The 27362-nt window shown below is 43.9% G+C and overlaps 1 protein-coding gene across 27 annotated transcripts in view; it reads left to right on the top strand.

The window, feature by feature from the left end:
- The window catches only part of PTPRD (protein tyrosine phosphatase receptor type D), a 2297910-nt gene that overhangs the window by 1740439 nt on the left and 530109 nt on the right, over window positions 1-27362 (top strand). For 2 of the 27 annotated variants that reach the window (XM_077475088.1, XM_077475087.1), the window contains exon 1: window positions 26355-26924. The exons of 23 other annotated variants lie outside the window; for them this stretch is intronic. The gene's annotated coding sequence lies outside the window, so the exon portion shown is untranslated. Of the gene's footprint in view, window positions 1-26353; window positions 26925-27362 lie in introns of those variants that run through there. 2 more of the 27 variants (XM_077475061.1, XM_077475089.1) reach the window with 2 other exon arrangements.

The raw sequence follows: 27362 nt of genomic DNA, 5'->3' as shown, positions 1-27362 counted from the left end.
AGTAACAAATGACCCCAGAGATTGGAAGCATTCTATATTACCCTCAGGGATGGCCTACACAGCTCGATCCTAATCCAATCACTTCAAGACTTTTGAGTTTGGAAAGGAAGGGTTTGTATAGCCACCCGTATTGCTGCCTCAGGTAAACACACTGAGCTGCAGGATTCCTGAATGTGAAAGAGTAGAGAGCTGCTTTGAGTGACATCTCTACGTTCATTCCTACGTTGCTCTGTGAAGTGTGTCTAGCTCTTCTGAACATGTGTAAGCATGCTCAGCTGTTTAGACACACCGCCTTGCTTGTCCTTAAAAACACCTCAAGGTATGCAGATATGTCTCGATTATCCAAAAACATTTTATCTCAGTATATTATTTACTAAGACTTGTGCATTTGTGAGACTGACTTATAAAAAGGAGTAATCAAAATGTCACCATTTTCTTGGTGTGAGCACCTTTATAAATAAAGATGTGTCAGCATTGATATTTAACGTGATAAAAGCAAAATTTCGATTTTTACTTTGCAGTCCTGCACCATCATTCAAAGAACATCGGTAAATAGGCCATTTTTTTAACATTTAGATGATGTTCCAAAGCTTGCCAGTGATCTATCACAGTTGTTCCCACTAGAGATTTTACGGGACTGTAGCCAGATTGGACAAAACTTGTTTGTATCATGCAGTAATTTGCCTTTGTGTATAGGCTTGGTCTAATTTAAAGTAAACAATTTACATGGTCTAGCACTATATTGATGATAATAGTAAAGCAATGTGGCCTGCGATATTTTATTCAAAATTCAGACCATATTTTAGTTTAAATAAATGTCTGCTTGGCTGTGTAGTCAGCAATTCTTTTCTCAGAGATCATCCAACAGTATGAAATAAGTGATATGCCGGCATTTCAACAAATGCTACTATTACAGCAGCTATCTGCTGGTCAAATAGCTTTGCACTTGTACTTATAAACCAGCAATATGTTTTATATCTACATAATGCTAAGACGCTGACAGACAAAAGAAAACATTTTCCAATGAATATAAAACATAAGTCTGTTATTTCTTTTACAAATGCATCAGAAATTTGAAAAATCTAGTTTAAATGATTATGAATGTCAAAAGGGATATCCTAACCAAATAAAAACATGTCAGTAAACCTAGGGCTCCCATAAACATTGATGATTATGTTTACTTCCAAAGACACTTAATTCCCAAGCCAGAGATTTCTGTTTTATTTTAACTACTTAAGGACTGGAAGATTTTCCCCCTTAATGACCAGGTCATTTTTTGCAATACAGCACTGAGTCTCTTTAACCCCCCTGGTGGTATTCCCGAGTCTGGCTCGGGGTGGAGATTTTATACCAAAAGCGGTAACCCCGAGCCAGACTCGGGACTGCATCGCTGAATGCAGGTAGAGTTTACTTACCTCATCCCCTGGATCCAGCGATGTCCCCCTGCTGTATGAGCGAGCCGTGCTCCGCTCGATCTATCACGGAGCCGAGCTCCGTTCCCGACGAGCGTTGCGACGCACGGGGACGGAGAACGGCGCTAAATTCAAAAAGTGAAACACACAGTATACATACAGTATAATGTAATCTTACAGATTACATTGCTGTATGTAATAATTTCACACCCCCTTTGTCCCTAGTGGTCTGCCCAGTGTCCTGCATGTAGTTTTATATTATAAAAACTGTTCTTTCTGTCTGGAAACTGGAGATTGTCCATAGCAACCAAAACTGTCCCTTTACATCAAAAATGGTTTTAGACCAGCTAGAAAACAGCGATAATAAATTGGAATCACTCGCAGAATTGAGGGATAGCGATTTGTGGGGCGATCCGTCCTCAAATACTGAAAAGTAATGACAGTGACAATTCTGCAACTGAGCAAATTTCTGTGTTTTTGATTTGATTACATTATTGAATCGTTTTTATTATTGTTATATTATTATTTGGTATAATTATTTATAGTTATTTATTATATTATAATTTATGATTTCATTTTTCAATCTTTATCATACCCGGGATGTCTGCTAGACTCTGGTTTGGACAGATTTAAGTGAGTTATTCCTAAGAATTACAGGCCTACAATATAAAATGGCAAATTTCCATGAAAAATATTTGTACCGCTTTCAGCACCTAAAATCTGAAATAATCATACTGCCAGGGAGGTTAACTGACAATTGCGCAGTGGTGCGACGTTGTAACCGAACAAAAATGATGTCCTTTTTTTACACACAGACATAGAAAGAGAACATCCTGCCATACCAGTTTGGAGTTGCCCACATCCCTTGTACAGTTAACTTCAAAAAGGAGATACCCCCCATAAAAACTGGGACTTTAAAGGCAACAAATTACAAAAATACAATATAATTTATTCAACAAAATGTACATATATACAAATGTGATTTATCAAATCACTAAAAATAGATAACAATGATGATGAATTCCCATGGAGGTCCAGACAGCCCTTCGGTTTTTATTTTTTGTGCTATAAGCAAAAAAAGAGTGACAATTTTGAAAAAAAAAAACAATATTATTTTACCTTTTGCTATAATAAATATACAAAAGAAAATGTAAAAAAAAAAAAAATTATTCATCAGTTTAGGCAAATATGTATTCTTCTAAATATTTTTGGTAAACAAAATTGCAACAAGCGTATATTGATTGGTTTGCACAAAAGTTATAGAGTCTACAATATAGAGGATAGAGTTATGGCATTTTATTATTTATTTATTTTTTTCACTAGTAATGGCGGTGATCAGCGATTTTTAGTGGGACTGTGACATTGGGGCTGACAGATCAGACATCTAACTGACATTTTTTACACTTTTTTGGGGACCAGTGACATTATTACAGTAATCAGTGCTAAAAAATATACACTGTTATTTTCTAATGATGCTGACAGGGAAGGGGTTAACACTAGGGCTGATCAAGGGGTTAAATGTGTCCCCTCAGTCCAAGTACAATGACAGTGATTTGCGTAAACCGGCCACAATGCTGCAGTACAACTGCGGTGGCTGGTCCTTAAGAGGTTAAAATATATAACGGGTTCCACTGTCAGAATATGTTCCAGCGAGGGTAGGGGGGATTCCTCCATCCTCTTTGTGTGGATGGAGGAATCTATTAGTCAGCAGGCTGAACAAAGAAAACGTTATGACCAGCTTTAAGTGAAACTTCACTCTTCCAATCAACATTGATTATTTTGAATGTTTACGTTGCAAGCATTAGTAAATAGATAGGAAAGTATATCATATTTACTTATTTTAAACTTTTTTTACACTTAAGCTACTTCCTGGTTTCCTGCCTGGGCAAATGATGTCATACATCCCAGAATTCTTCAGGAGGGAGGGAGAGGGGGAGGGTTTTTTCTCAGCTAAGCACACATTCCTGCATGCATAATTGAGCTAAGGGCAGGAAATAAATTCTAAGAATTTTAAGTCCTTTTGTGGGATGACAACATACATAATTTTTGTGGATTAAGTGGTGCTAGCCCTGCCCAGTTGTCTTTTGCTGAAGTACTCAACCGCCCCTTCCCACTCTCTGCATCTCTACAACTTAGATACAAATGATTCTATATTCAAAGTTAAAGCAGTAGTAAACCACACAAAAAAATATCTAAAAAATGGTCCCCTGTAGGATAATATCAGAATGTTCTGGGTTTGAGGGCTTCAGCTACTTGTATGGCTGAGCCGTGATGCCATCACTCCCACACATGTGCGCAAGAGGCACGCCATCCACTAAGAGTGCAGTGCACATGCGCCAGTGAAATCAGAGGCTGCTATTATAGTGAATATCTTCTAAGCCATTTAGGAGATATTTACTGTACCCACAGGCAGGAGCGTTGCTGGGTCTACGAAAGATCTGGGTCTAGAGCCCATAGCAGCATAGTAAAGAAAGTCATATGCTTGGGTGGGCATACACATGTATATACAGTAATATACATGTGTGTGTATATATCCCCAGAGAGCCCCTCACTTACATCAGGGCCCCAAGAGAGCCCCCCCTTACATCAGAGTCCCCAGAGAGCCCCTCCTTACATCAGAGTCCCCAGAGAGCCCCTCTTTACATCAGAGTCCCCAGAGAGCCTCCCCCTTGGATCAGGGTCCCCAGAGAGCCTCCTCCTTGCATCAGGGCTCCCAGAGAGCCCCCCTTAATTCTGGGTCCCCAGAGAGCTTCCCCCTTAAATAAGGGTTCCCAGAGTGCCCCCCCTTACATCAGGGTCCCCAGAGAGCCTCCCACTTACATCAGGGTCCCCAGAGAGCCTCCCCCTTAAATCAGGGTCCCCAGAGTGCCTCCCCTTCCATCAGGATCCCCAGAGAGCCTCGCACTTACATCAGGGTCTCCAGAGAGCCTCCCACTTACATCAGGGTCCCCAGAGAGCCTCCCCTCCCCTTGGGGACCCCTGAAGAGATTCAGGGCTATGGGGCCCAGATCCGGGGCTATAGTCACCTTAGGACAGAAAGTGTGTTACTGGCAGGATCACCAGGTAAAAATAAAAGAAAAAAAACACATAATACAGTGACCACGTCTAAGGACTGGTAAACTGCCATTTTTGTTTTTAAATGCCTTTTAACCAGTGCTATATAATAGAAATTGATGGGCACTTTATAATACAAGGTACATATATGAATATTGGGATTAGTGGAAAATTGCAAGAAGGGTCCTGAGGGAGAATAGGTGAGGTTGTTTTATGTTGAAATTATTGCATGCATAGTTACATACAGGCATACCCCACTTTTAAGTACACAATGGGGTTTATTTACTAAAGCTGTAAAGTGCAAAATGAAGCTCACTTCTGCATAGAAACCAATGAGCTTCTAACCTTGGCTTGTTCAATTAAGCTTTGGTAATAAAACCTGGAAGCTCATTGGTTTCTATGCAGAAGTGATCCTGATTTTCCACTTTCCAGCTTTAGTAAATAAAAACCATTGTGCACTTAAAAGTGGGGTATGCCTGTAGCTACATAGTAGGTGAGGTTGAAAAAAGACACAAGTCCATAAAGTCCAACCTGTGTGTGTGATTATATGCCAGTATTACATTGTATATCCCTGTATGTTGTGGGGTATGCCTGTAGTTATATAGGTGAGGTTGAAAAAAGACACAAGTCCATCAAGTCCAACCTATGTGTGTGATTATATATCAGTATTACATTGTATATCCCTGTATGTTGTGGGGTATGCATGTAGTTACACAGTAGGTGAGGTTGAAAAAAGACACAAGTCCATCAAGTCAAACCTGTGTGTGTGATTATATGCCAGTATTACATTGTATATCCCTGTATGTTGTGGGGTATGCCTGTAGTTACATAGTAGTTGAGGTTGAAAAAAGACACAAGTCCATCAAGTCCAACCTTTGTGTGTGATTATATGCCAGTATTACATTGTATATCCCTGTATTTTGTGGGGTATGCTTGTAGTTACATAGGTGAGGTTGAAAAAAGACACAAGTCCATCAAGTCCAACCTGTGTGTGTGATTATATATCAGTATTACATTGTATATCCCTGTATGTTGTGGTCTAATAGTTTCTTGAAACTATCGATGCTCCCCACTGAGACCACCGCCTGTGGAAGGGAATTCCACATCCTTGCCGCTCTTACAGTAAATAACCCTCTACTTAGGTTAAACCTCTTTTCTTCTAATTTTAATGAGTGGCCACTCTGCAAAAAAGTTGTATCTCTATTTTGGGGTCACCACAATGCATGCAATGACTAACTTAGGTCCATATCACATATAAGCTGCATGGTGCCACAGGAATATTTTATTTTTTAGTTATTTTTATAGTGCTGCTGGCCCAAAATGTATGTGGCTCCACACTTAAACACTGCCGAACTCTGTATTTGAAAAGCAACGTTTATTCATTATTTATTCATTTTGCATAGTCTGTGTTTTTGTCTAGGGTTCTCTTGCAGATTCTTCGTCTCTAGTTATTCCTGATCCTCACACAATAACACTGTAGGAATTAGACTACTGGAAATTATTAGAAATCATCGGCTCTTTAGCAATTATTTAAAGCTCTTCCCGACACTGTGCTGTGTGTGTAAAAAGAAACCAAAAAAAATGTTGTAGCAGCTTGCTTAAAAAATGTAGCCTGTAGCAGTTTCTGGAGACAATACGAGGCAGTATGGTCTTGTTAACATTTTCTCAAATATTTGGATGAAAGCCAGAAACGAACATTACCTATTTTTAGTGAATCCTAATGATAAAGACAAGGTCTCTAGGGCAGATACATAATGAACAGTTTTAAATACGGCAGTGAGGATTTTCCCCTCTGAAAGAAAAATCTGTGCTTTGCCCGTGCAGAGAAATGTAACAAGTTCACTTTAAGGCAGAGCTTCACAGATGCATATACTTAACTCCCCCCCTCCCTCGCCATTCCATTCAGCCTGTATAAGCCAAGAGAAAACCAGAGTCATAGATTACACAGAGCTATGGAGCTTTGAGGTTAGGCCTGACATTGTAATGCCTAGTACACATGATGAGAAAATCAGACGAAAAATACCGCTTTCGGAGCAATCGATTGATAATCTGACCATTAGTACACAGCTTTTGAGAGTCGATCATGTCACTTCATACAAAATTAGACACAGGGACAACATGAACATTTTTCTCACACGATAACAGAACGAACAATATTCATGTAATTAGTATACAGGCATACCTCACTTTTAAGTACACAATGGGGTTTATTTACTAAAGCTGGAAAGTTCAAAATCAGGCTCACTTCTGCATAGAAACCAATTCACCCTCTCTATTTGTCCCGGTGACCATGATCACTGAGAGTAAAAGTGAAAGAAAATCCCAAATTTTGGGTTAGTTACCCCCCCCCACCCCCAGTTCTGGTGACAACAAGGGATTCCCTCACTTTGGAGGGTTCTTTCTCACTTCCTGTTTTGGCTGTGAGACAGGAGGTGAAGGTAAATCTACCCAATGTGATGTTAATGGCAAACAAATAAAAAAATCTGACGTGGGCTATAAGATCTTGACTTTAGTTCTACAATAAGTTAGCACAGTCTGTAGGCACTGGATGGTGCCTACTTTTAACACACTAGGTTATCTTAGTATGTTGACTTTTCATATAGGTTTGCCTAAAATGATACAGATTCCTATTATAATGTAATAGGTACAATAGATTCATTGAATTAAGCCAGTTCAGGTGATAGTTATAACTGTATTGTCCATAGTCACTTTGAAATTTGACATACCCTTTTGACATATGTTCTGCATGAAAAAATAAAAACGTGCACACGGACAATTAAAAAAAAAAAAAACGAACACATATAACATTTTATGGATTAGATGTGCAGTGGGTTAGTAGAACCTCATATACATTCACTAACAGTTATATTTCTTTTTTTTTTTTCAATTTAAAAGAGTTTATTAAGCCAATAAACAGATACAATCGAAAACAAAGGTTACATCATACTACTGTATACAGCCAAATATCCAACAGGTAAACAGTGAATCTGGGCTTGTCTTCAAGAGAAAAGAGAATGTACATTTGTCACCCAAGTAACATCTCCGTTATAAAACGGTTTCAAAACGTAATCCAAGTGTATACATAGGTACATTGAAATCAGGACCATAAATCGAATTGTACGTAAAAATCAGTAATCAGGTATCTGTAGTTTTGGCTATGAGATTTAAAGAGAGGAACAGATAAAGGGAAATGAAGAAAGAAATAAAAAGAAAAAAGAAAAAAAAAGCAGGTACGAACCAAGGCAGAGAAGCGTAAGAAAGAGCCAGGCGACGGCGGAGAGCGACCCCCTCTCAATGGAGGGTGTCTGTCATCACCTCCCCTCCGGGCCCGAAGGGGAGGGGGAACCGGAGAGCCACAATCCGCCCAGTGGAGGAGTATCGCAATCAGCCCTCAGTGAGTCTAGAAAAAGCATCTGAATACCTGAAAACTACCCATGGGGACCAGGTTGTGTGAAATCTGTCAGCCGTTTCATCCGCAATAGCGAGCGTCTCCTCCATTGTGTAAATGAAGTTAACCGAACCCAACCATTCTTTCACCGACGGTATCAGTTGAGATTTCCAATATTTGGGGATCAACGATTTTGCTGCCATTAAAAGGTGTTTGGTCAGGGATCTTTTATATCTCCCCAGAGGGAAGTCAGAAATGTGAAGCAGGCAACAGGCCGGGGAGAGAGTCATCTTGGTTTCTGTAATCTGTCTAACTAGTCCCAGCACTTGATCCCAAAAGCTACTTATCTTAGGGCAGTTCCACCAGATATGCAGCATATCGCCCTTAGCCTCGCCGCATCTCCAACACAAGTCTGAGGACAGCGGGTACCATCTCTTCACTTTCTCCGGAGTGGCATACCAATGAGAGAGAAGTTTATATGAATTCTCCTGCAATCTAGTGCTAATAGAGCACTTATGCGCTAGTATACAAGCATTTTGCCATTGCATGTCCGTAAACTGTGTTTGGAGAGCCGACTCCCACTGAGCCCTGAATCTGGGTGCGTCCTGGTCCCCGAGGTTGTGTAAGAGTGAGTATAAAATGGATGTGGTTCTCGCCACTGGTTCGCTCTTGTGACATAAGGATTCGAAGGTGGTGAGATCCCCCAACATGGTCTGTTTTCTCGTGGGTGTCAGTATGTAGTGGCAAGCTTGTCTATAACTCCAAAAGGGTAGTGCTCGAAGGGAAACGTCGCCCCGTAAATCGGTGTACGAACACGTCTGACCCGCCGATATAAAGTGAGAGGCAAGAATAGGAGAAGAATCAGCAAGTAAGAAAGACCCTGTCTCCAGGCCCGGGGGGAAATCTGGATTTTGGGTCAAGGGGGACATAGGGCCTGGGACTGTCGCTATCCGGTGTGCGGCCACAAGTTTATGAAAATTTTTTAGAGTGGCCCTGATTAGAGGGTGTTGTGCTAAGCCCGCTGGACATTTGTTCCAGGGTATCCAGGGCGAAAATTTAAGAGGCGTTCGCGAGAAACTTTCCTCTAGGGAGACCCAGTCCTTTCTGTTGGCGTGACAGTGCCAGTCAATAATGCGTGCGAGATGCGTCGCCTGATATAACAGTTATATTTCTAATTAGAAAGAGTTTAGGGGTTCCAAAGCAAGATGATAGAAACCCCTATAATGACTGACAGAGGTCACTTGATTCATACCCATACTTATAAACTGACCACAAGCATATCTATGGTTAATACCATGTGTACAACTGTACTGCTTTTTCAGGGCCTGTGGCCCTTACAGCAGAGAGAAGGTGTTTTCAATACCTAATGAAGGCAGAAACCATTTAATTTCAACAATCAGAGGCAAGACTGAAACTCCAGCATTGAGATCTAGCCACCAAAAATAGAATATATGAACAGCCAACATTTGCTGTGGCAGATCGAAGATTAAAATTGAACTTTTGAGTAGATTTAGCATAAGGAATTTAACACATGGGTTACTTTTTAAGCTAGTACGTAGTCAACAACGATGTCAGAATTCCCTAAACCAGGGGTAGGCAACCTCGGCCCCCCAGCTGTGGTGAAGTCCCATGAGATATTGCAAAACCCTGACAATCCCAGCATGACACTTAGAGCCAGAGGCATGATGGGATTTGTAGTTTCACCACAGCTGGAGGGCCGAGGTTGCCTACCCCTGCCCTAAACCTTTAAGTGTTTTCATAGTTTTCTTCATTCAGACCCCCCCCCCCCTTCCCTTAATTTTCCATTTAATTGACAGTAATAAAGGACCTGGCAGCTATGTATTATTTTGCTCATACTTCACTATCTCTCTGAGTCCATGGACCTTTTTTAAGTGTTTGGTAGTATTTGTATTCTTTGCATCAAAACACCCTATACCTGACACACCAAAAATACCAGGAAAATGCATCCTGTCAAAGCTGATATGTTGGCTTTGTCCCAACACGGAGAAGGTCCAAAATATGCTTAGACTTCTAAAATGAGCCTGAGAGTTTAGACCCTGCCATTACCCATTACAGGGTGTAAAAGGGTTTTTAATAGCCTGTGAAATTCATTATTCCAATGAATTCAAGCTTTAAAAGCGTAATTTTGTCATGAATGCACTGCCAATATTTTATCAAGGTCAGTCTCATGAGGGTTTGCCAAAGGTGCACTTTCTCTTCCTAAGGGGATGAGTTATGAAGTAAAGCACGTCTTGTCTCGTAAAAGAAGTATGAAAAAAAAAATCGTGAATTCTCTAGCTTGATGTTTGAAGTATTGACAAGTTCAAGCCAACATATGCCTTTCAGTCGTGATTTGCAACATTGTATAGAGAAATAAAAAAAAATGCTCTTCATACACTGTTTAAACCCTTCCAAAGATCTAAAACTGTTGTTTTAACCGAGAAAGCCAAAACCACGATGAAAAGCCCCAGATCAGTTTCCTTCCATTTGCAATTTAATTCAATAGATTTTACTCAACTTATGTCAGGGCCAGGGCACTGCTGAAACTATAAAGTGCCTAGACAACCCTGTTGTACTGTAACCATGTAGGTGCATGTCGTTTTTACAGAAACATTGTATAGAGCAGCCTTTCTCAACCTGAATTCCATGGAACCCTAGGGTTCCTCATGAGGTTGCTAGGGGTTCCTTAAGCACTGAGCAATACAGTATGTAAACATTCTTCCTTATGAAAAAATGTTCCCATTGACAAGCATACTGATGTACCTTGAGCTGTAGATATAGAAACTATTAGCAGGGGTTCCCTGAGGACAGAAAGTTATTTTCAGGGTTTCTCCATATTGCAAAAAGTCTGGTATAGAGTTTTGTGAAGGAAATTGATATTGTACCCAGATGTCACATGCTTCAGGACATCTGGCATATGTATTTAAAGCTGAACACCAGGAACAATTGATTTAATTTACTTAGATTCACTAATTAATTGTAAACTATATCTATTGATTCCTGTCCTATGTGCGGCTGCTGCTGCATTGAGCCTGTAAGCACTGAATATATAGTGCTAAAACAAATAGTCTGCACTGTAGTACATCTCTCATAGCAGATCACTTGCTCTCCACTTTGTCCATTCAAAAAAATTCCCTGTATTCTTTTGACTGAATACAAGCTGTTCTATGAATGGATGAGGGGACATAATGATGTTCATCTGACCCTCCCCTTCACAGAATGACTTGAATTTAGTGCACTACAGGCAGAAATGTCAGTCTCAGCTCAGGGTGTTATTGATCTTACAGTGCTGTATAAGCTGAATAAAAGAACCTGAATACAACAGTAGAACATGGGACAGGCATCAGATAGATTATATTTACATAGCAAATGTTAAGGAAAAACACCCCTGCCTTTTTTATACCACCTAGCCTTGCCTCTACTTGCTTCCTATCCTCTTCTCTATTACTTTCTCATCCCTTTTAGCTCTCCTCTCTATCACCCCAAGTATGCTCCCCAACAGAGACAACATTCCCTATGGTCGTAGGCTGTTTCTTTTAGGCCCCGCACCCCCAACCCTTAATACATTATGTTCGCTGTCTGATTTGCTCAGAGGTTTCCCTAGTTGCAACCAAATAGGATTAGCCAAAAAATGACATTTTCTTTATTGTATGTCTGCTTCTGTAGAGCTTGTCATGAGTATATCTATCCATTTGTCTAATCAGTTATTGGCTGTATCTGAGAGACTTCCGCATGTCACCCTATACTTACTGTACCTTTGTTTTTATCCTTACAAAAAATTACAAAATAATTGTTTCCCAGAGTTTGGCTTTAAAGTGGTTGTAAACCCTTCCTTATATATATATATATATATATATATATATATATATATATATATATATATATCCATGAAAGTGATACACATAGATGAACATAGGTTGTTACTGTTTATCTGCAGCCCTCTCTCCTCTACAGTCTTCTAAAACACACATTTTACACAGCATTTCTCAGCAGTAGAAAGCAGGGGGCGGGGATCTGATGAACTCTGTGAAATCTGTGAACTTTGAGTAAATTTTGTTATACTTTTTTATACATGCCAATAAAGTCCATTTCATTCACCCAATCGTTTTTCAAGTATATTTTAGGATGTGGCACATATTATATTAAGGGTGTTTGATTGATTGCCACCCAAGGGTCCAGCAATCAGTGTTTTTTGTCTTTGTGATCTGAAGTCACACACACTGCCGAGCTACAGAAAATCTTTTTTTTTTAATTACAGTGACGATCACTTTAATTTCCTCCATTACAAAAAAACAGCTGATCTGACCCTAAAAAATACCCATAACAGTTACCCTTAGCCCTTAGCCCTTGTACACACGGCCGGACATTCCAACAACAAAATCCGTCGGATGTTGCATACATACGGTCAGACAAAGTTGTTGGAAAATCCGATTGTACCTAACGTGATGATGTTATTTTGTTACGACGGGACTACATTCAGGCTAGTAGCCAATAGCTTTGGTCTAGGAATTTGATCTGAGCATGCGTGGCACTTTGTCCTATCGGAATTCTCTACAAACAATCAGACAAAGTTCGATCGGATCATGTTGTCGGAAAGTTTTATAGCCCAGCTCTAAAACTTTGTCCGTCGGATATTCTGACAGAAACAGTCCGATGGAGCCCACACACAGTCGGATTATCCGACAACACGGTCCGATCGGACATTTTCAGTCGGAATGTCCAACCATGTGTACAAGGGCTAACACTTAGGCACACTGGAGCTCATAAACTGCAGTTTATTGGAGTTTGGGCGTTTTTTTTAAAAGCCCATAAACTTCACTCTATGTTAGCCTATGTGTCCATGTACACATGGACGTATTTTAGCTTTAATGAGCAGTGGAGTTTATGGGCTTTTTTCTGAACGCCAGAAATGCGCACTCAAAGCGACGTTTTTTACCGCCAAAAAACGGCAAACGCTCATAAACGCTTATAAACGCTCATAAACGCGCGTTAATTAGTGTTCGGCATTCTATTTTTTCAATGCATTGTGGGAGTTTGGAATGCACTGTGGGATTTTTGGAGTGTTCTCTGTGTATTTTTATTGAAAGCGTCCATAAACGCTAACGCTAAGAAACGCTCATAAACGCTAGTACAAAACACTGTTAAAAGCACGTTTTTCAACCAGTGTTTTCTGCCAGCAATCTGGCATCCAGAAAAAGCTTTTTTGAGCTTCAGTGTGCATGGAGCATTAAAGTGCAAGTGCAGCCATATGTTTTGTTTTTAGTTTTGGATAGAGTGGGGAGAGATTAGAGCACCTGTCTTTTTTTTTTTTTTTACTTCAAGTTTTATTAAAAAATTTTTGTAATTGCGATTACAAAAGCAGGCAAGTTAAAGACATAAAGTGGTCATCAACTAGAAGCTACTATGGTGCATAAATTTACATAAGTATACCAGACTGAAAGAGAAAAAGGGCTAACATTGCCATACAAAGTTTCAAAGGTTTTGGGTATTACTATATTAGTAGCATAAAGTGAGACAAAAACCCTCAGATCATGTGTGTCACATATACAACAAATCCAAAATGAGCACAATCAAGTACTTATTTCTGGGTATAGAAGACGTTTAAGGGAATTGTGGCTGTAGAAAATCGAAGAGGGCAAAGAGCAGACATATAGTTATACTACTGGGATGCTTCTGGGATTCTTTAACCAATATGCCCAGTTAATATAAAATTTAGTTGTGGTAAGGTGGGCTTTAGCGAACATAAGTTCCATAAGTGAATGGTCATTCAAAATATTGATAAGCTGTTGAATAGTAGGGGAAGAGTCGCTATTCCGTTTGCGTGCAATAGCGAGCCTAACTGCTATGAAGGACATGTGTGATTATTGCATGAAAAGTAGTAGGCCAGACTTCAAGTCCTAGTCCCAGCAAGGCTACTTGTGGTGAGACGTTGATATGGATTACAGTGATCAAGAGCATAAGAGTGGTAATGTTTTTTCTACAAGTTAGCTAGTCCTGGGCAGTTCCACCAGATGTGAAGGACGGATCCAGTATGGTCACAAAATCTCCAGCATTTTCGAGAGTGAGAAGGATATATACACATGCCAATTGATGGGTGTGTAGTACCAGCTATGTAGAATTTTTTGGGCCGATTCCCATTTAGAGTGTATTTGTCAGTTTTTATTGCTGTCTGTGCCCATATTAGGAAGATTTACCCTCTCTATTTGCCCTGATGACTTTTGTCACCATAACATGAATAGGGAGAATCTTCAAAACTTTCCAATGGGGACACCAGTTCTGGTGACATCTGTCTAGAGGGGAATTTGCCCCACTTTGTAAATAACAGCTATGGAACAGGAAGTCAGTCACCAGAACAGGAATAGAGGGGAAATCTTCCAAGTCTTCCAAAGGGGATACTAATCTTGGTGACATCTGTCTAAAATGAGAATTTACTCACTTTGGAGACAACCTATTGTTGTTGCTCTCGGACAGGAAGTGAAGAGAAATCTCCCTAATGTGGCATAGATGGCAAAATCTATAACCCTCCCTGAATCTAAAATGACAAAAACAAAGTTTTGACTTTAGTTCCACTCCAATTCATTGCTCCCTTAAATCTACTTCAACCATTAGGTAGCTCTTAAACTTTTAAAACTAACCACTCTGACTTGGCCTTAGCTTAAATCTAACCTATATTAACTCTTAATCTTTCATTGACCCTAGACTCATTACTTTTTCTAACCAATCCCCTAAAACTTCTTAGGGTCCAAGCACGGGGCCTTATAGGGCCATCCACCATCCACCTCAGTGTATTTCTGCGGTTTGTACAGCCAGTTGTTTCCAATCAGCTCTGGACAGGAGTTCTGTACAAATCATAGATCTATCTTTTGTTCCCACAAGTAATTGTACAGGGAGCGGTTACCTGCTGTCGGGGATGGATGTGCGCTGGTGGACACAAACCTTATGTGTCCAGGGTCTCAGATCAGTCCCTATATCTCTCCATGTGTGATTACCTGTACATAGCTGCAGACAGACAATGTCAGCCTGTCATTGATTTGCACAGTCTTTCTGTGTGGGTCTGATCGAAAAACACCCGTCCTTACCTACCGCAGACATCTGTGTACAGCTCTTCCCCTGTGCTTGAGCCCTTACAGCAATGCAATGTTTACAGTTCCTGCACCAGGCTTTTATAGTGCCAATAGCAAATGATTTGTCATAGGTAGTGTGTATTATACAAATATAGCTTACCTATCCTTTAAGATGTTTAATAAAATCTACATGTTTGAAGTATGTGTCACGTTCTTAGCTACTGTTTCCTGTCAATGTGCCTCATGAGTCACAGATCCATTCTATTACTATTATTGTTAAAAGGAAAGGTTTCCCGTATAAATACAGATGATATCTGACTGTCTCTCCTTTTTAATATGCAGATATTGTAGTAGTAAACCTTCAGTATTTTTTTTAGTTTAATACACTGAGCACAATAAAATAAACTTTGGTAAATTATTTGGTAAATATTTCATGCTATCAGTTGTAGTTTACAGCTTGAATTGCTGGTGGTTCCTCTTCCCCCAGTGCTGCTTCCCTGAACTTCTGGTCTTTGTAGCAAAGTGTTAATAGTGGACTAGTGGAATAGTGGAGGAGGGAGGAGGAGGAAGGAGAAGGGAAGAGAAGGGGAATGCTTTGCCACCCAAAGCTACGGGAGGCTTTGTTTCTCTTGATGCACACAGAGTAGTGAGATACAACGCTAGTCCCTGCATGGAAGGGTGGATCCATTGGATGCTTCAGGAGAAAGGAGCCCCCCCCCCCCAAGATAACAAGCCTAGGGTGATGATCAGGGCACCGCCTGAAGCTGGCCATTGATGCTGAACAGGCCATATTTCTATTTTAAATAGTTTTTATTAAATTTAGTCAAACAGACAATACATGGGCATGTAAAGACAGGTAAATTGCCATAAAAAAGTACAAATGTACAGCCAACTTGAAGCGGAGTGCCACCCAAAAGGTGAAGCTCTGCTTTTCTGCTTCCTCCCTGCCACCTGTGCCACATTTGGCACCATGTAGGGGGCGGGGGGTACCTAGTTTTGACAGGTACCTGCTTCCACTTCCTGGTGAGTTCACAGTGTTTAACTCAGCTGGAAGTTCGGCCCTCGCCACAACAAGCCCATTGAGAAAGCGCAATGCAATACATGCATGCACAGTAGCAGTGGCGGCTAGTGTTTTTGTTTTGGGTGGATGGCAAACAACCACCCCCCCGACTGGGCAGTTGGCGGCACCGCCCACCCCGGCACTTACCCCATCGGTTGCAGGCGGGCTTCTATGGGCTGGTTGCGGTCTCCTATGGGCGGCAGGTTGTGGGCCCCTATGGGCGTCAGGCAGTGGCTCATGTGTCCTCTCTGCATCACAGCGGGTTCCACCATGCAGCTCCTCCCTCCTCCACCTAGGTGTACAATTGGGTGACCTGTGTCAAAACCTGCTTCCTGATTGGATGGGGTGGGTGGGCTCGGAGTGCACTCTCTGCGACCCAAGCCCACCCTATTTTGAACCTCTAATTGGTGCTTAAAAAAAAAACAGCCCCTCCACATTGGAATCCATGCGCTGGGGTCCTGAAAGGGGCTGGGCGCGTTGATAGTGGAGGTTGCGATGGACAGCAGGGGCGGTGCCTATATGCCCTTAATAGACAGGTGCCCCTGCTGTTTCTCTTGATGCACACAGAGTAGTGAGATACAACTCTAGTCCCGCATGGAAGGGTGGATCCACTGGATGCTTCAGGAGAAAGTACCCCCTCCCCCCAAAGATAACAAGCCTAGGGTGATGATCAGGGCCCACCTGAAGCTGGCCATTGATGCTGAACAGGCCATATTTCTATTTTCAATTGTTTTTATTAAATTTAGTCAAACAGACAATACATGGGCATGTAAAGACAAGGTAAATTGCCATAAAAAAGTACAAATGTACAGCCAACTTGAAGCGGAGCGCCACCCAAAGGAGAAGCTCTGCTTTTCTGCCTCCTCCCGGCCTCCTGTGCCACATTTGGCACCTTGTAGGGGGCAGGCGGTACCTGGTTTTGACAGGTACCTGCTTCCACTTCCACCTAGGTGTGCAATTGGGTGACCTATGTCAAAACAGGCTTCCTGATTGGACGGGGTGGGTGGGTGGGCTCGGAGCGCACTCTCTGCGACCCAAGCCCACCCTATTTTGAACGTCTAATCGGTGCTTAAAAAAAAACAAAAAAACAGCCCCTCCGCATTGGTGGGTGGATTCGTTGGATGCTTCAAGAGAAATAAGGCTCCTTAAAGCAGGAAACCTGGGGCAGTGGTCACGATGTCAGCTGCTGAAAGTGCCTAAAAAAAGGGTTTAATATAACTTTAGGAACCCAAGAGCATCTAAAGTGAATAGTCATTTAATTCTTTATGGAGTTCTTAAATGTACATTTATAAATGATGCAACGAACACGCTCAACTCTTCATGAGAAAAACATATAATAAACAAAAAAGGTCTAAAAGGCAACTCGGAGATGGAAGAAGAAGAAGAAGAAGAAATGAATGATCACATCAGTCTTTGGAACAGTTGTTAGGGCCCCTTCTTACAACAGCAAAAGCCTGAAATCTGATCCGAGGAATTCACTGTACTGACTTGTGGAAAGGGGGGAGGAAGCTGCCTCATTTGGATTTGTTCTGTGATGTTGGCAATAGGGAAGGGGGGGGGGGGGGATTGAGAGAGCAGAAAACCAGGCTGTGTATAAAACTATGAATAAAAAAAAAAAAACGTATATTGTGTGATAAGCCAAACGTAGTCTCACGCTTGTAACTCAAAAGAGACACGCTAAAAGCTGCAGACTTTCCAAAGAAAGTGGAGTGTTAGCAGGCGGATTGAATCGCCTGGCTTGGAGATTACAGACTGAATGAGAAAGCTGGATCAAATAAAAGGATCAGTGGAAAATTTCAGGAAGCGGGAGCAGGGCATGCATTTGCCTCTTGGCCTCACTTCATCATGTGAATGGCAATAGGAAGATGTCCAAATGTTTCCTTATGCCTGCACTCTAAATATAATGACTCTGATTAAAGAGGAAAATACGTTCACCAGTCTTGCAATATGCTTAATTGAATGGATGAAAAAAAAAAAAAAAAAGCGAAGGTCACCTTCAACCAAAATCAAGTGTTTTAAAATACCACAGTCCCTTGCCAAATTATTCATTATGCTTCTTTTGGCATGAAAGTGTCATTTTTTTTTTTTAAGTCTCTTTTGTATTCAAAGAAATGATGATGCCAAGTCTTCAGAGATTTTTTCATTAGTCATAAGAGTGTTAGCATAACACGGCAATAAATGAGATTTACAACATGGTGAGAGTATTTAAGGCATGACTTAGGAGAGGAGTCCTTTTCACCCTACCCTATATTCATTTAAAAAGGCACGATAATTGGATATGGGTTTTAATTACCGTATATACTCGAGTATAGGCCGACCCGAATATAAGCCGAGGCCCCCAATTTACCCCCAAAAAAACTGGCAAACTTATTGACTCGTGTATAAGCCGAGGGTAAGACATGCCTGTCCATCCCTGTGTGTGTGTCCGTCCATCCCTGTGTGTCCGTCCATCCCTGTGTGTCCGTCCATCCCTGTGTGTCCGTCCATCCATCCCTGTGTGTGTGTGTGTCCATCCATCCATCCATCCATCCCTGTGTGTGTGTGTCTCCATCCATCCATCCATCCATCCCTGTGTGTGTGTGTCTCCATCCATCCATCCATCCCTGTGTGTGTGTGTATCCATCCGTGTGTGTGTGTGTGTGTGTGTGTGTGTGTGTGTGTCCAGCCTACCTGTGTCCCGAGCCTTTGTCCCGAGCCTCCGTCCCGTGCCGAGCCTCCTTGCCTCGCCGCCGTGCCTTGCCTCCGTCCCGTCCCGTCCCGTGCCTTGCCTTGCCTCCGTCCCGTGCCCTCTTCGTTCGTCGGCGCCTCGGCGGCCATTGTAAAATTCAAAAGCTGCGCCGCCGCCTTCGCCTGTGATAGGCGGAACACTGAATTTCCCAGCAGCCTGTGTTCCGCCTATCACGTACATCGTATCATCCTCGTCCGTAGTACGAGGATGATACGAAGTCCGTGATAGGCGGAACACAGGCTGCTGGGAAATTCAGTGTTCCGCCTATCACAGGCGAAGGCGGAGCCGGAGGCGCGGCTTTTGAACTATAGAATGGCCGCTGTCTGTCTGCTCGACACGCTGATCGAGCGGGCAGACAGCGATGACTCGAGTATAAGCCGAGGGGGGCACTTTCAGCCTCAAAAAAGAGGCTGAAAATCTCGGCTTATACTCGAGTATATACGGTATGTCAAGTCAACACAAACTGGCATAAAAATGACTTTTGGTGGGCGTACATTTTTTTTTTTTTGTGTGTTCCATCTTTTTAAAGTTTTTGTAAAAAGTGCTTACATTTTTTTTATCTGGTCGTTACGTGAGTCAAACAAAACAACCGAATCTGTAAATGATCAAATAGCCATAACTCCATAGCTGAACTACTTAGACTAACTTTGGATCATATTGATCAAACCGGTTGATCGACCAGGATTGGATTGGCAGCACTGAAATACTTTGTTCATGAAAAAGACTGTAACGAGCAGGGCCCTCTGTATTGCCAATCCCTCCATTGGCTGCCACTTGCCCAACGAATTAAAGTGGAAGTAAACTTCCCTATTGTTTTCAGCCAAGGAAGCTGCCATCTTTGCCTCTGTTTAATCTTCAACTGCTATGGTGTTGCACATGTGATTCGTTATGACACCAGCCATTGGATGGTATGATAGTTTGGCTGAGAGCACAGCCAATGTGCAGTTAGCATTCCCAGCATGCCTTTTTTTTTAACTGTTTAAATCCATGGGTTTACTTCCACTTTAAATTCAAAATACTAACACTTACTTACAAAGCCATCCACAATTCTGCCCCCGGCTACATCACTAGCCTAGTCTCAAAATACCAACCTAATCGCCCACTTCGTTCCTCCCAAGACCCCCTGCTCTCTAGATCCCTCATCACCTCCTCCCATATCCGCCTCCATGACTTCTCCCTTGCCTCGCCCATCCTCTGGAACTCCCTACCCCAATCTGTCGGAATGTCTCCAAATTTATCCACTTTTAGGCAATCCCTGAAAACGTTCCTCTTCAGAGAAGCCTATATTCCCTCCATCTAACAACTGCACTATTTTCTCCATGAGCTCATCCCCCACAGCTATTACCCTTCTTTATAAATTGACGCTCCCTCCTAGATTGTAAGCTCTAACGAGCAGGGCCCTCTGATTCCCCCTGTCTTGAATTGTATTGTATTGTAATGTCTGCCCTAATGTTGTAAAGCACTGCGTAAACTGTCGGCGCTATATAAATCCTGTATAATAATAATAATATTGTATTTGCACTGTCTACCCTCAAGATATAAAGCGCTGCGTAAACTGTTGGTGCTATATAAACCCTGTATAATAATAATGAAAATGATAGTATTGTGATCAATATGAGAGTATGGAAAACGAGATGCGATCAATAAATTACAATTATAATTTCATATTGTGTTTTAACAATCGATCAAAATCTACTTTCCTACGAGTGGAGTATTAGTCAAAGGGGTTGTTGACTATTGATTACCCCTATTGGAAGAGATTGTTCAGAAAAAATGAATCATTTCAAGTGTGTAGGACCACCATAGAGACCCCAATACACATTACTATCTGACTGTACAGTCTCTATACTAACAACATTATGGTGGCCATACATACTTCAATAAATGATTTATTTCTTTTCCATTCGATCTCTTTACATGGAATCAATCTATAGTTGACAACCCATTTGATAAATATGTCACACACAGGGAAGTGGATTTTGATCGATAGTTAGGATACAGTCATAATTTACGATCATAGGTTATAAATCACATCTGTTTCAAGCATGTATTCACATAATCTGATCAATTAAATATTATTGTATTCATAAACAAAGCTTCCTACCGACTGATTATTATTATTATTATACAGGATTTATATAGCGCCAACAGTTTATGCAGTGCTTTACAATATGAATGATGCATAACTGTTAATCATTTTGCACCTTGAGGCTAAAGTAATCCAAAGGCAAGTTTTGGCTATTTAATTATTTGTATATTTGATCGTTATGACCTAATTACACATTGACTGAATAAAACAATGAAAGCATGTATGGCCACCATTAGGTTCACCAAAACTATGCAATATGAGGACCTACCTGAACTATTCAGTCAACTGGTATCCAGTCAGGTAGGTCCCTGAACTGCATTCTTGCAGATTGTACAATCAGATTGTAATGTGTGTGCTAAACTTTAGCTTGCATTCTCACTTAAGCAGAGCTCGTACCTAGTGATCTTAACCCCTTTGTGCGAGCGCCTTCCGGTCCTTTCAGGGATTTCTGATGCCAAGAGGCGAGGTGGGGTTTATGATCATGTGACTGCCATGATTGGCTGTTTTTTTTAGCAGAGAATCAAATGACTGATTCTACAAGTTTGAACAGGAACAATTAAAAAGTTTGGGATTCCACCTAATTTCTTTTTTTCATTATGTCCCAAAGTGAGAGAATCACTGGTGGTCACCAGAACTAGTGTCCCCATTAGGGGCACCCGGGCGCCGCCCCCTCTCTCCGGGCCAGCCCCCTTAATGCAATGGATAGATTTATGCATAGTATGAATCTATCTATGACCACTGCGGTCTCCCCCTATTTATGCGTTCGGCCCCTGTCAGGTGACCGGGCGCATGAATTACAGCGGCCATGTTTTCTTTTGAAGAACCTGATTAGAACCAGAGGCTCTAATAGGCTTCAAATTAGGGTGGGCTCGGATCGCAGAGGATGCCTTTGGAACCCACCCAGGTATGTTGCAACAGCGAATGAATATTTGCTGTTGTAACACTGGTCACAGCCAATCGGGAAGTGAGTCTGATACCCATCACCCGAATGGCTGAAAGGACAGGCGATCCTATTGGAGGAGGAGAAGAGCCGCTGGCCGATGCCTGGATGCCGGTCCCCACCCCGTCACTCCTTGAATGCCCGATCCCCGCCGCCGTTCCTCAGATGCCCAGTCCATGCTGCCACTCCTCGGATGCCTGGTCCACTCTGCCCCGATGGGGTCAGTGCTGTTGGACTGTCCGATGGACAGCAGGGGGGAGGTTTGAGTTGCCGTGGGGGGGTTTGTTTGTTTGCCGTCCCCCCAAACAAAAAAAGCAACCGCCACTGGTCCCCATTGAAAGATTGTGCTTATATTCCTGTTCTGGGGACATCCCAAAATGTAGGATTGTCTTTCATGCTCAGTGATGAGGGTAAGCAGGACATATAGAGAGGGTGAATCGCCACGTAAATTGCTAGTGCTGTATAAATATCTGTAATAAATGAATTCTGTGTGGTGTTCCACATTATAAAGAAGCAGATTTCTGTGATAACATTTAATGCCTCTGAATCCAGCAAAAAAACAGTATTGGAAAAAGGGCAAAGTCATGACTTCCTGAGAAACCTTCCATGTACAGTATACAGCACTGCACTGCTTGTGGAATAGGAAGGCTGAGTAATAGATGCCTGTAAATTGGAGGAAGGAAGGGCACAGGGCTTAGTATGAATGAGGGAAAGTTTAAAGGAGGGGATAGCAGAGGTGAGGCACATCAATGGAGCTGCCTGCCAAACGACAACACGCTCACAATTCAAGTACAAAAAAAAGAAACCAACGGCTCAAACACAATCCATATGGAGAAAAAACAGCTCAAAGGTGCCTATAAATGGAAATAAATACATATAGAATGCTCATTGTTGTTAAACACAGACATCTAACCTAGATTAACTGAACATGGCTCATTCAGGCCATCCTGTATGTTATAATGTGTGTGGGTAGGGTGGTGCGATACATTGTTTATTTTTATTTTTTTACTTTTTGAAATGTCACAAAATGACACTTCATTCAACTCAGGGTGTTGCAACATGCTGCAGTGAGGTGAGTCCCTGCATGTAGGGGAGACTCCATAGGATGCTGCAAGTGATAGGAGCCACCCTGAGGGCTGGATCATACCTGGATCGATTCCTGTGCAATTCAGTGCAGTGTGATTTTCAGTCCACTGAATGGCAAAAATAGAGCATTTCAAAACGGGACTGCGACTGGATTGCATGGTTCTGCAGTATTAATGCGATCCGGTGCAGGCAAACGCACTGCATTTGCGATCTGCATTTGGGGTGTTGTTAGGAATGCATTGATACCCCCAGATCACACAGGCATGGAACGCAGTTTTTCCACACAGCATTCAGTGGTGTAGTAGGAGTCTTCAGCAGCCATGGATCGAATGTGCAGGGGTCCAGTCTCTGGGACTCTGTGTGGCCATGCTCACGGTGGTGTGGGAGTCTCCAACAACCATGGATGGAATGTGTGGGGTCCAGTTTCTGGGACTCTGTGTCGTTGTACTCACAGTGGAATGGAAGTTTACAGCAGCCATGGAAGGAGAGTGCGGGGGTCCGGTCTCTCCCTGTGGCCATGCTCACAGTGGTGCGGTGGGAGTCTCCAGCAGCTATGAATAGAATGTATGGGGATCTGGTCTCTGTGTGGTCGTGCTCACAGTGGTGTGGTAGGATTCTCCAGCAGTCATGGACGGGATGTACAGTGGTCTGGTCTCTGGGAATCCATGTGGCCGTGCTCATAGTGGTGTGGTGGAAGTCTTCAGCAGCCATGGATGGAATGTACGAGGGTCTGGTCTCTGGGACTCCGTGTGGCCATGCTCACAGTGGTGTGGTAGTCTCCATCAGCCATAGATGGAATGTGTGTGGGTCTGGTCTCAGGGACTCAGTGTGGCCATGCTCACAGTGATGTAGTGGGAGTCTCCAGTAGCTATGGATGGAATTTACAGGGATCCGGTTTCTGGGACTCCGTGGGTCTGGGCTCACAGTGGTGTGGTTGGAGTCTCCAGCAGCCATGGTTGGAATGTGCGGGTGTCCGGTCTCTGGGACTCTGTATGACCATGCTTACAATGGTGTGGTGGGAGTCTCCAGCAGCCATGGATGAAATATATGGGGGTCTGGTCTCTGGGACTCCGTGTGGCTGTGCACGCAGTGGTGTGGTGGGAGTCTCCAGCAGCCATGGATGGAATGTACGAGGGTCTGGTCTCTGGGACTCCGTGTGGCCATGCTCACAGTGGTGTGGTAGTCTCCATCAGCCATAGATGGAATGTGTGTGGGTCTGGTCTCAGGGACTCAGTGTGGCCATGCTCACAGTGATGTAGTGGGAGTCTCCAGTAGCTATGGATGGAATTTACAGGGATCCGGTTTCTGGGACTCCGTGGGTCTGGGCTCACAGTGGTGTGGTTGGAGTCTCCAGCAGCCATGGTTGGAATGTGCGGGTGTCCGGTCTCTGGGACTCTGTATGACCATGCTTACAATGGTGTGGTGGGAGTCTCCAGCAGCCATGGATGAAATATATGGGGGTCTGGTCTCTGGGACTCCGTGTGGCTGTGCACGCAGTGGTGTGGTGGGAGTCTCCAGCAGTCATGGATGGAATGTACAGGGATCTAGTTTCTGGGACTCCATGTGACCGTGCTCACAGTGGTGGGGTGGGAGTCTCCAGCAACCATGGATGGAATGTGCGGGCGTCTGGTCTCTGGGACTCCGTGATGGCCATGCTTACAGTGGTGTGGTGGGAGTCTCCAGCAGCCATGGATGGAATGTGCGGGGTCTGATCTCTGGGACTCTGTGTGGCTGTGCTCACAGTGGTGTGGGAGTCTCCATCAGCCATGGATGGAATGTGCGTGGGTCTGGTCTCTGGGACTCTGTGTGGCCGTGCTCAAAGGGATGTGGTGGGAGGCTCCATCAGCCATGGTTGGAATTTACAGGGATCCGGTTTCTGGGACTCCATGTGACTGTGATCACAGTGGTGTGGTGGGAATCTCTAGCAACCATGGATGGAATGTGCCCATGTCCAGCCTCTGGGACTCCATGTGGCCGTGCTCCCAGTGGTGTTGTGGAAGTCTCCAGCAGCCATGAATGGAATGTACAGGGATCTGGTTTCTGGGACTCCGTGGGGCTGTGCTCCCAGTGGTGTTGTGGGAGTCTCCAGCAGCCATGGTTGGTATTTATAGGGATCCTGTTTCTGGGACTCCATGTGACTGTGCTCACAGTGGTGTGGTGGGAATCTCTAGCAACCATGGATGGAATGTGCGCATGTCCATTCTCTGGGACACCATGTGGCCGTGCTTCCAGTGGAGTTGTGGGAGTCTCCATCAGGCATGGATGGAATGGTCGGGGGTCAGGTCTCTGACACTCCATGTGGCCATGCTCCCAGTGGAGTTGTGGGAGTCTCCATCAGGCATGGATGGAATGGTCGGGGGTCAGGTCTCTGGGACTCCATGTGGCCGTGCTTCCAGTGGAGTTGTGGGAGTCTCCATCAGGCATGGATGGAATGGTCGGGGGTCAGGTCTCTGGGACTCCATGTGGCCATGCTCCCAGTGGAGTTGTGGGAGTCTCCATCAGGCATGGATGGAATGGTCGGGGGTCAGGTCTCTGGGACTCCATGTGGCCGTGCTTCCAGTGGAGTTGTGGGAGTCTCCATCAGGCATGGATGGAATGGTCGGGGGTCAGGTCTCTGGGACTCCATGTGGCCATGCTCCCAGTGGAGTTGTGGGAGTCTCCATCAGGCATGGATGGAATGGTCGGGGGTCAGGTCTCTGGGACTCCATGTGGCCGTGCTTCCAGTGGAGTTGTGGGAGTCTCTAGCAGCCATGCATGGACTCCATGTCTGTGCAGCTCACAGTTCCATGGTAGTGAGATGGTGGGCTGGGATCTGGTATTCAGGTTGAGACTCGGGAGGCATGCCCACTGCCGTGCTGCCATTCATTCAAACATGGCGCCAAGCAGCGCCATCACATTGCTGACTGCCGATAACAGATACGCACGTCTGAGCCAAGTCAGCTTTGTAACTGCGCAGTTCCAAAGTCGCCCCGCGCCCATATTTTTACAAATGGTTGGCAACCTTGGTGCCACCCCCAACATCACTGAGTGCAACCCAAGGACATCCATGCATGTTTTTGAGTTACATTAAAGGGTTAATGGCATCCCAGCACGCATTGTGCAAACAATTCGGGATTGCAGCGATTCCAAATCGTCATATGTGAATAAGGCCTCACAGGAAGTCAAATTACAGAAGGGGGAACAAAATAATGGACTTTGCCAAATTTGGATGAGGCTAAGAGCAATAGAATGGACTTTTCCCATGATAGTGAGCAGAGTTTAGTGTGACTTTAAATGATATATTCACTTGAAGTGCTAAGCCTCCGATCACACTAAGAGATGGAAGGTCCCTGAGGCCAGGCTGTCCCGCTCTGTAGGAATGTGTGTGTGGAACACGAGTGACTACGAGGAGCCCAGCGTACTTCTTGTCTGGGATGAAGGAGTGACGTGGGTGCGCCGCCATTGGTCGGAGTGGGCTGTCAGTCAGAGGGGAGTGGGCGGGGGAAGAGTCTTTCTGGCAGAAGCTTGCAGTGCTAAGCTTAGTGTGTATGTATGTGTGTGCACGCCCCTGAGAGAGAGAGGGAGACAGAGACAAGACACACACACAGGTCCAGCGGCAGCTTCAGCAGCAGCAAGGAGACAGAAAGAGAGAGGGAAGGAGCCTGGCAGGATGAACACTTTCCCGGGATTATACAGCAGCGCTCAGCCTGACTTCTCAGCCTGTGTGTAAGATGTATGGACACCACATGCATGCCTGTCTATGTGACTGCGCATAAGAGGATTTAAGAGAGGAGAGGAGCACAGAGCCAGGGGAAGGAAAGCAGCACTCTCTCACACACACACACATACACACAGGGAGGGAGAGGAGGAGAAGGACTGGCAGCACTTTGTAGTCAGTCCCAGGCTGGAGGAGTTGTGCCCTGTGCTGCCTGGGAGTTGGGATGCTGTGCTCAGGAGGAGTCTGCTGTGCCTAGTGACTTCTTGGCTGGACCAGACCACCCCCCCACCCCTCACCCCACCACCCCTGGACACTCATCACCACACCTATCCTGGATTACCTCTACAAACCTGGGATGTAAGCTGGGAGCGCAAGGCGGCACAATCAAGGCGGCTAGCATGAGCAGGTATTGCTATCCTCTTTTTTTTTTTACTTCTTTTCTTACCTCCAGAATAAGGAGACAATGGGAGTGGAAGGCGGGTAGAGAGGAGGGAGATGGCACGCCTACTATAGACTATCTATACCATCTTTGATCAATACACCCAGTGGGGCAGGAGGAACCTCGCAAGGGCACGTCTGGGCAGGAGGAACCTCACAGGGGCACGTCTGGGCAGGAGGAACCTCACAAGGGCACGTCTGGGCAGGAGGAACCTTGCCAGGGCATATCTGGGCAAGAGGAACCTTGCAAGGGCACATCTGGGCAGGAGGAACCTCGCAAGGGCACATCTGGGCAGGAGGAACCTCACAAGGGCACATCTGGGCAGGAGGAACCTCGCCAGGCACATGTGGGCAGGAGGAACCTCGCCAGGGCACATCTGGGCAGGAGGAACCTCGCAAGGGCACA

The sequence above is a fragment of the Lithobates pipiens genome, unplaced genomic scaffold (assembly GCF_037356315.1).
Source record: "Lithobates pipiens isolate NorthernLeopardFrog02 unplaced genomic scaffold, aLitPip1_a1.2 Scaffold_13, whole genome shotgun sequence".
NCBI lineage: Eukaryota > Metazoa > Chordata > Amphibia > Anura > Ranidae > Lithobates > Lithobates pipiens.
This window is presented reverse-complemented; position numbering and strand designations above follow the sequence as displayed.